The sequence below is a fragment of the Cariama cristata genome, unplaced genomic scaffold (assembly GCF_000690535.1).
Source record: "Cariama cristata isolate BGI_N322 unplaced genomic scaffold, ASM69053v1 scaffold17910, whole genome shotgun sequence".
NCBI lineage: Eukaryota > Metazoa > Chordata > Aves > Cariamiformes > Cariamidae > Cariama > Cariama cristata.
In genome coordinates, this window is record NW_009596581.1 from 35,586 (window position 1) to 45,557 (window position 9,972).

Consider the following 9,972-nt stretch of genomic DNA (forward strand, 5'->3'; position numbering starts at 1 on the left):
GCTGAGCCCACCACAGACCAGTATAAAGGGATGCTGCTGCCTGTACTGGTGGGTTTCCCCACGGATGGTTTTTCTGTGGTCCTTCAGTGCATCACCTTGGGAAGGCGAGGGAGGGTGTGATGCTGAAATCCAGCTGTGGCTCTCTGGAGCAGCTGTGCAGCCAGGTGTGTTAGCAAGGAGAGGAACTGGGGCTTGGCCTCAGCGGCGATATGGGATTTGGGCCAAATTGCCTGTCAAGCTAAGACCACAGATCCAGCTCAGCAGGCTGGAGAGAGCAATGAGTAACATCTGGCTCATGTCAGGTCTGTGGGGCATCCCCTCCCCTCTTTATTTCTCTGATTAAATCAAAATGAGGAGCCAGGGAAGGGGTGGAGGAAGGGAGAATGGGCCAGAGTAGTCATTCTGATAAGAGGGTCCAGATGAGGACTGGGCTGAGCTTTGTCCGAGCAATGTCTGTACAAAGCGGAGTCTCTTCTCACGTTAGATTTGATTCAGCAAACCCTGCCTATGTGTGTTTCAGGGGGGTGGTGCATTCCCCAACCCTGGGCTTACCTCTGTCCTCCTTTGCTTTTCCTCTCCCATGTACGTACACGTCGTCTTGTCCTGTTTGGAAACCTTGACCTCCACTGAGATCTGCAGGTCCACGCAGAAAGGCATGTAAGAGTGCTGCCGTAGCCACCCTGTACTGTGAGGGCTGTATGGGCACCTAAAGGCAAAAAAATAAGAGCCCAGGGGAAGGCAGCAAATTAGTAGTTCTGGCTTTGCTCTACCCTTGAGTTGGACGTTTTTTATTTCCCCTCTTCTGCCTAAAGAATAGGAACTCCAGGGCTACCCAGTCCTGCTTGGAGGCTTGAAACAGCAATTGGAGGGTTTTCTGAAAGAAATCTGGCTTTTGACTAAAGAGTTTTATCCCGCTTTCCCTGCAAGAGGAAAACAAATGTATCCCTTTTTTTTTTTCCTTTTTTTTTTTGAAATGGGAATGTTTGCTGCAGAAACCAGTGCCTGCCTTCATGTGTCTGTTCCTCCCTCCGCCTCCATGGGCTCCCAGGAGCACTGTCCCTTCGGTAAGATCTGTTTTCTCCCTCCCTTCCCTTCCCATCAGGATCTACCACCCCAGTCCCGAAATCCTCTGGCTGGGCCCTACATACCAAGATCCTGTTGCCTTTCCCTTGGCTGAGGAGAGCCGGGAGGGTCACTTCAAGGCAGCCCAGGAGCAGCTGGGGATTTGAGTGCATGTAACCAAACGTGTCTAGACAACCAGGAGCCTCCGGCAGAGAGAACAGTGAGTTTTACAGGCGATCCCTGACATACAAGGAGAAACCTTTCCTTCCCCAACACACGTGTGGGCCAGATGTTGCGCCTCGCCGTCGATGCGGTGATCTGCAGGCTCCCGAGCTACCTGGACAGCAAGCAGTGAAGGTGGGCTCCTGTTCTCCTACCCAAGGTGGGGTTCCCCAGGCAGGGACATGCACGTGTACAGCAAATGCAGAAAGGTCTCGGATGCACGTGGAGCAGCAGGGACCTGCTGCCTGGGCAGACAGGCAAGGAACATGCAGGGAATCTGAGAAACTTCAGGTTTTGGTCTGTCCATGCATGGTTCAACTTGGCAGGAGTAGATCTGGGGTGTCCTGGGTAGGGCGGACTTGCTGCAAGCCATCAGACCAGAAAGTGCCTGCCAAGAGCGATCTGCGTGGGACTTTCAGCATATGGGAGCACACAAATATCCAAACCTCTTCTTTTTTTATTTTTCACTTAGAATTTGCAGGCAGAGGAAGAGGAGATTTGTATTAAAATGTAAATAATTCATAGCCCTACAGTCAAGAGGCGGTATCTATGGCCTCAGAGGAAGGGTGTTGTACCTAAGGCAAAGGAGCAGCTTGTTTGGCTTCATCCTCAGCGTTGTCTCGTCCGGTTTCCAGAGAAGGTAATTTTTCTGTTGGTCTTTGCTCACAAACACAAAGCTCTGCTGCTGTAGATTGTTTTAAATAGAAAAATATCTGATTTGGATGGTTTCCTCCACTTGGAAAACTTCAGCCAGTCTGGTCCAAGTAAACTCTGCAATGAGCATCGTCAGTCTTCCATCAACTTCCAAACAGGGGTGTCGGGACCAGTTTGTTCTGTAGAAACTCTCAGCATTTTAAACTCTATCGTGAACAACCAAATAAATTAAAATACTGAAAACATCTCTAAGATGACATTTCCAGAAAGATTCGGAGGTTCAAGTCCATGACTCCACAGTGGTTCCTGTTACTGGAAACATCACGTGTGCCAGCAAACACACCAGAAATTTCCTCGAAAGTCTGAAGTCTTTTCAAGTGATTCACGATGCCAGGCAGGCTGGGAAGAGAACCCAGATGCTATTTGCAGATTTGAAGGACTTGGCGTATTTTTTATTCAAGGTCTGCAATTAATAAACACGGAGCCTGCGAGGAGATAGGGCCCTGGCCCCTCATCTCAGCAAATACAAGTCAAGGCCCTGCTGCAGGGGCTGATGAAACTACTGCGCTACGCTTCTCTGGATCTGGCTTTTTTTAAGGGAAATTTTTGGAAACAGATCTGGGGGGTTTGACAGGACTTCTTCAAAGCATGGCTGTGTTTAGCCTGGGGAGATAAAGCACCATTAATATCGCTACGCGTACAGCAGCCCTGTCTGTGTCCCTGCATCTCCTGTGCTCTACAAGCAAGGATCAAAGCAGCCAGGTCCTGCCCTTCTGAACTTGAAGACGCGCTCGCACTGATGGATTTCTCTGGAAAAAAAAAACCAAAACAAATATCTTGGCTTTGAAGCAAAGAATAAATTTGCAATGGGAAACCAAAGCATCTGCTGGATGCTGTAGCCCCGGGTTCGCTCCAGCAGCCCTGCCCAACGCACAGGTTTCCCTCGGGACCCCGATCTGCGGAGCATCAAGCAGCACTAACTAATAGCTTCCAGCCCTGGGGCTTGTATTAAACTCTTCTTTCAAGAGGGATGTGACAAGAGTTGAACTCTCATGTCTTTGCTTGCTCATGAAGTCGTACTGGGCTGTAACGGGTGGCTCGTGTGTCTCAAAGGTTGAGGTTTACGTGGCTTTTGTTGGTTTTGTGGGTTTTTTTGGGTTTTTTGGGTTTGTTTGTTTGTTTTTTTTTTAATTAGAATCAGCAGTTTCTGCTGTGTTTTTGTTCCTATTAACAAAGTATCACTGTAGGGTTATGCACCGATGTTGAGTTGCCTCCTGCTTTTCTCCTGAGCCCCTCGATGGTAAAGACCCAAAGCATTTACCACCCTCAAGAAATTGCTCTATGTGTTTCTGGTGATCTACCGCTTTCCCCCAAAAACCAGCCTGCGGGCTGTGTGGAAAGGCAAGGGCAGAAACCGTCCCAGCGGTGGTGGCCAAGCACAGGGGGATGTGGTGGGTGAAGGGAATGAGGGGAGATGGACACATGGATGGGAACCCAGGTGGGACGAGCCACTGTTGTCAGGTTTTGCTGGGGTTTTGGTGGCTCGAGAGGCTTGTGGGGCTGAGTACATTCAGACAATGCCGTGCTAGTGGGTCTTACTAAGGTACCCTGCCTAATTGAGTGCATTAATGCTGGAAGGTGAAGGTAAATGAGGGATCAGAGGTTAACAGCCAAGCCAGCACAGCCTCCGAAAGCAGGCGGATGAGGAGATGGCTGCTGGGAGCCCGTGCCGGCTACGATGGTGCCTGTTCCTGCTGCGCTGCTGCTCCCCAAATCTCCCTCTTGGGGTACCGCTTGGGAGCTCAGCCCAGGAGGGCTCCGGGCTTAGGGGCCACCTTTGATCCACAGGTCCAAGACACGAGGGATCAAAAACCCAGCTGGATGTCAGCCTGGTTTGAGCTTGCATCCAACGGATGCATCTCTCCCAAGTTCGTGTCTCATCTTCATTTTTGAACCATTTGGAGAGGAACACCCTGGATTCCCTTGGAGGCCGTCCTGCTGTTTCTCACCCTCCCCATGAATGAAGTGTACCTCCTTATTTTGTCGAGTCTGGCCCTGCTTTTTGACCATCCTCTTTCAAAACAGGCTACAAGCCCTTTAGTTCTCAGGTTTTTCTTCCTGTTCAGGTGCATGGACATAGTCAAGTCGCTGTCAATCTTCTTTCCTATAAGCTTAAGCAGGATGAGATCCTTATGAGCCTTTCTACATGGTATTTTCTCTGCCCTTAAAACCATTTTTGTGCTTTTCCCATGCTTTTTCAAGTCTCTCTACTAGATCTGGGCATGTGCTTTCCCGCTGAGCTCCTCAGTGGGATACAGAGATGTAAAATCATATCCCATCCTTGCAACTGCTCTGTTCATCCCCGCAAGGCTCCGGGCAGCTGGTAAGTAACGGGGGTTGCCAGTTTTACCGAGCCAAACCGGGTGGGATTGGGGCTCCCCTGGCTGCAGACCCCAACTCTGTGGGGCAAGCAGCCTCCCCCCCACCCCAAAGCCCCCCCCGTTGCCATCAGCCCCATTCCGGGGGCTGCGCTCAGCCTGCCAAAGGAGCCCGTTTGCTCTAATAACCATCCTGCCTTCCTCCTTACTTGACACTCTGCGTGCACGCAGCGGAGATGTTCAGATGGATTTCCAGCTCATTAATAGCAACGTCCCCAGGCAGGGGCTCAGCGCTGATCCCCGCCGCGCCCCGGGGAGCTCCCCCAAGCCAGAGTCTGCTATTGACCACTCCGTAAGCCACTTAACCTGTGTTTATTGATATTTTTGCGGTCTTGCTTTCAAATGTCAGGGTGTTCGAAGTCAAAAGCCTCCTGGAAGTCTGTCTGCATTCCCTACAGCGTGCCGGGCTGTTAGTAAACCTGAGCATTAGCTCATTAAGAAGGAGAGCACGTGTGTTTGAAGCTTATTTCCTACACAACCACCCAGTGGAACCAGTTGTGTTTGCATTTCTTTATTCTTTGAGTTGAATCCTGCACAAATGCATGCGGTTTTCCACCTGGGACAGACATCTGGTGGGAAGCAGCCTGGGTTACCTCCCTTGCCTTATTTGATCCCGGATCCACACTAAACCATCTTTCTGTTTTTCTAGAATTTCCTTGCTATCCGCAGTTAATTAGATGTTATTAGCAGCACCGTGTCAGCTGCTGCTCGGCTCTGGGAGGTTTCTCGCCTCTGTTTTTTTTACAGGAGCGGAGCTGTGATGTGCAGGGATGACTGACTGCTGCTTCCACTAGCACCAGTAAGAAATGCCCTTCTTCACCCAGTCTGTTAATGCACGAGCACTCTGCACCCAGGTATTTGCTTTTTACTTCCCTATTTTTCTTTTTTTTTTTTTTCCTTTTTTTGGATAACATCAAACTATGTACTCCAGGATTTACAAGGTAAAGCTCCTCCTCGGAGAATACTACAGCAGCGATCAAAGTCCCAGTAGCTTTTATTCCCCGGTGATTAGCTGGGTGCTCCCACTGGCCCTGCGCCGTGCCAAGCAACACATCAATTTTATTTAATCGGATTATGCAAAGTGTTTTGCCGTGCAATGGCAGGATGAGGCAGACACCTGGCGCGACGGCTGGGATTATCTCCATCATCGCTCAGATTTAGGGAGCGCTGCAAAGCGCCGGTTGGGGATGGAGAAGCCCATGGGCAGGGCTGCGTGCTGCGGGGGGGTGGCACTGGTACACTCACTCTTCCCGGGATGCTTATCGGGTCGCTGCATGGGGTTTTCCTTTAATTCCCTGAGCAGGAGCAGGAATCGGAGTGGTTTTTCGTTTCTGCCTGGTCCTGGGTGCAGGATGCAGCCGTGGAAAATGAGGATTCGCCCTGTTTCCCGTATCCAGCTCCTGGGAACAGCACTGACTCGTTCACCAGACACCTCTGTCACCTAAAAGGGCTTTTTTTTCTAGGATTTTACCTGCAGGTTTATGGCCATCTCCTGCTTTTACAGCAAATCCAAATCCAGCAGAGCGATAAAGTACCCAACACATACCCCATCTCGGTCCCTGCCACTGCCCTCGGGCATAGGACGGGGGCCTTGGAGGCACCTCGGGTACCAGATGGGGCTTTGGGTGCGGAGGCAGATTCCTGGAGCTTCCCACCAGCTCGCGTGGCTTCATCCTGATTTTTTCTTTCCCCCCTTCCATGTGCTTTGTTTTAAGGATTAACATCTGGAGCTGTGTGAATGTATCCGAATTGCAGCTATCTTTTCTTCTTCTTTTTCTTTTTTAAAGCCCATATGGTTGCAGGAAGAAACACAAACCCAAAGAGAAGATACATCAAAAGAAAGCCAAATATAGAACAGTAAAAAAAAAAAAAAAAATTAAGACAATTTTGAATAATAGCAATGTATGAGTGAGTTTCTAAAAAATCTGCCGACTTTGAAGCCGGTCTCATGACTTATGAATATTTAGAGCTGACAGTCCCGGATACAGGCTTTTCCTTGAGCTTATTTGGAAAAGTGGAGCTAAACAAAAGTGCAAAGCTGAGCGTGGGATGAGCACAAAGCAACCCAGCCCAGCAGGGTGATAGTCCTGAGCTTGGAAAGGGGACGTTGGGGCTGTTCTACTCCTGGCTGCGTCCTTACCTGCCCCAGGAGACCCACGTGGTCTTCCTAAAATGCTGTGAGATGTCAGAAAAGAGTAATCTTGGGGTTTATTTCCCCTTTGGAGCATGGGGGAAGGATGCTTTGGGTTTGGTGCTTTGGAGACCTGAGACTGCAGGCAGGTCTTAGTAAAAAGGAAGGGCTGGAGGAGATTGCTGATGAACAGGCTGGATTTCCCTGTCTCCTTGTGTATCTCCAGTTTTGGGGTGCGGCACATGTCCTGGGGCTGCTGTGGGATGCAGTTGTGGGTATCATCCATGTGTATGATGTTGGTCCTGTAAACTCCACCAGAATTAAGCTGCTGGTAGGAATACAGTTAAAAGCATCGCTGGTGAACTTTTAAAATTATTTTTTCTTTTTAAGGTTGAACATCTAACATGAGTGTATGAACACGCAGTGTGTGCAGAGGCTAGAAGTTGGGGCCACGGGTGGGTGTAAGGGTGCAGGAGGGCTTGTGGCTGTTTGAGTCCATGGGGACTTGTTGACTTGGGCACGGGATACCCAGGGATTTTTGTGTTTCTCCCGTCTCAGTACAAAAAGCTCATACTGGGGCATCTTTGAGCTGCTCGGTGAGCTACCGGGGGACACAATACAGTTGAGTCGCTGTGGGGGACCAGCCCCTTACCTTGTGTGGCTGCTGCACCCGCTGCGTACCCTTGAGCCCACGCTTGTGGGTGCACCGTGCCATAATGCCCTTACCAAATGTCATTGCACCCACCTGGAGAGCACCCGGGCTCTGCGGGAGCCCCAGACCCCGCACCATGGCATATGAGATGCTGCAGGACCATCAGAGCATCATCGCTCAGCCGGAGCCACCGCACCACTCATAAGCAAAACTCAGATGCAGCATCCGAGCATCCCCCAGCTCTGCAGGTCCTCGTCAGCCCCAGCAGAAGAGATGCACGTAGTTATTTTCATCAGAGATTTACCACTTTCCTCCCCTTGCCAAAGCCACTTTGCTTTTACAGTGAGGGCTGCGAGGGCTTTGTCACGGTCACGCTGTAACTCACAGGAAAGAGTCACAGCACGAGGGAGGTGGTGGCCAAAACCCCCGAGCTTTCAGCAGATGTTCAGTTCCTGCGAGATATATATATATATATATATGGCAATATATATATATATATAATGGTATGTGGGCGCAGGCGATGCTCTCGCTGTCTAGCACCAGCCAATGCACTGCAAAATAAACCCCTCCAAAAAAAAAAATCCAGAGGGTTTTTCCCAATGACTTTGGCAGGAGGAAAAGTGGAGCTTAACAAATAACGAAACGAAGGCGCAACTCAAGGTCTTGCTGGAGGCTGTTGTGATAAAGGTCCTGGGATGCTGCGAGAGGGCTGTATTTGCAAGGAAATACTTGCTGTAATAAATAAAGTGATTCTACGTTTTTCCAGATGTGTTTAGGGCGAGGAGGCTAAGAGGAAATTCCTAGCTGAATTCCTGTCTGTGGGATAATGCTGTTTCCATGGTCTTCCCTGCCAAGAATCACTTAATTATGAGTAATTAAAAAAAAAACCCACAACCCAAACCAGGGTTTTGATTTGGCTTAAAAATGCTGAGGGATTTGGGGACAGGAAAATAGAATAAGGGAATAAACAACAAAAAAAAAATGAACTGAGTGACCTCCTGTGTGGGTGGGATATGGCAAAATGGGGGCTGCTGGGGGGAAAGGGGATGCTGCTTGTCAGGGCATGGATTTTGGCCACAGACGAGCAGCGTCTGGTATGGCATGATCCCGCACCCATGCTGGGGCCAGGGATGCTTTTTGGTTCCTTAAATAAGCACAGCTCCTTCTCGCCAGAAGAGCTGTTAATTGTGTCATTTCCCTCTTTATTCTCCACGGCAGGCAAAAATCTCCACTTTCTGCAGGGATTTGGGGTTGCTGTGAAGGACCGGAGGCTGCTGACTTGCTGGTGCACGGAAAGATGCAGCTTTCCCAGGAAAACCTGATGTGTTTGGATGGGGGCTGGTTCTCAGATGAGGTGAAAAACCCAAGCTCCGGAGCATTTGTGGTCAAAATTTGGGGGGATTCATTTAATTTTCCCTTCCCTGCCAGGGATTTGAGTACGGACCCTCCAAACTGCAACACTTAAAGCAGCAAAATGATATCAACATGTAACTTTATCCCTGAGAAATTAAAGGTTTGGCTGAACTATCATCTTATAGAAAATGAAGGGAACTCCAGTTTTGAGATTTCCATCCCTCAGCTACGAGCCACCGAGGAAAGCCCGGTTAGTTTGAAAAGTTGGGTTGGAAATGCTTTTTGCTAACTCTTTGCCCTGGAGACAGGCCGTTGCTCTGAGTCATCCCAGCATAAAATGTTTTTATTTTCAAAGTGCCTAAAAACCACACACAGATCTGGGGCTGTTAAACACCTGTGCTGGTTTTTGGGAAGCAATTCCCTCAGCCAGCGGCTCGGGGCAGCCCGGTGCTGCCCACGCATATTCAGGGATGCTTTAGTGAAGGATAAGCCCGAGTGGGGTTTTTGTGTGGTCCATCCATGTTATCCCTGTTCCTGTAACTCAGAGACCCACAGCACCAGTGGGACAGGGAGGGTTTGCACAATTACATTTAACCCTGCCAGGGCTGTGGTTTTTAGGTCCTGGCAATAACTGCTCCTGTGTCACGTTGGGGTGGGTGCCCTGACCCCTGCACATGGGTGGATTTGCACTCGCAGGGGATGCCTGTGTTATGATGAGATACGCATCGATACCGTACACATCAAAGCCCGTTGAGGACAATCTCCTGGGCTGATGGCTTTGGAAATGCTCCTGGTTTTGTGGGAGAAAGGGAGAGAGTTGGAAGTGATAGAGGGAAAATATGATGTTGAGGGAAATGGGTGGGGAAGGATGGAAAAGGAGGGACAGGCTGACCCTTTGGCATGTTTAGGTTATGATAGCCACGAGGGCAATAAAATAAGCTTGAGGTTGGGATGGAGCCTCTGTCCGTAAACTCTATTGGTCCACCCATTTGGGTTAGTGGCCCAACTCCCATCCAGCCAAGGGGAAAGGTGGGGAGGGCGCGATGAAAAGTGTTTGCACTGATCGCATCTCTCCAAACTCAGAGTCATGGCTGCTTAAATGACCCCTAACTCCCAGAATAATGTTGCTATTTTGCTTTGGCTGATAAGGGAGAGAAAAATAAAAGCAAAAAAAAAAAAAAAGCTCAGACCCCAGAGGGACCAGGGATGCTGAGCAAAGCTGTCCCTGTGCCTCTGCATCCCTCTCCTTGCCCGGCAGGTGAGTTCATCGGCCGGAGGTGGTAAAGTGATGGGTGTCACCCACCGTCCAGATGGGTGTTTGGGTGTCTTATGTAGAGGGCATGTAATAACATAACATTTATCAAACGAGACACTGCAGCACGATGCTACCCTGGGTTCCTCAGTAACTGCCCAGATGCAGGCGCCAGGCTGGAGAGGAGCCAGCGACGGCGGGGGGCACG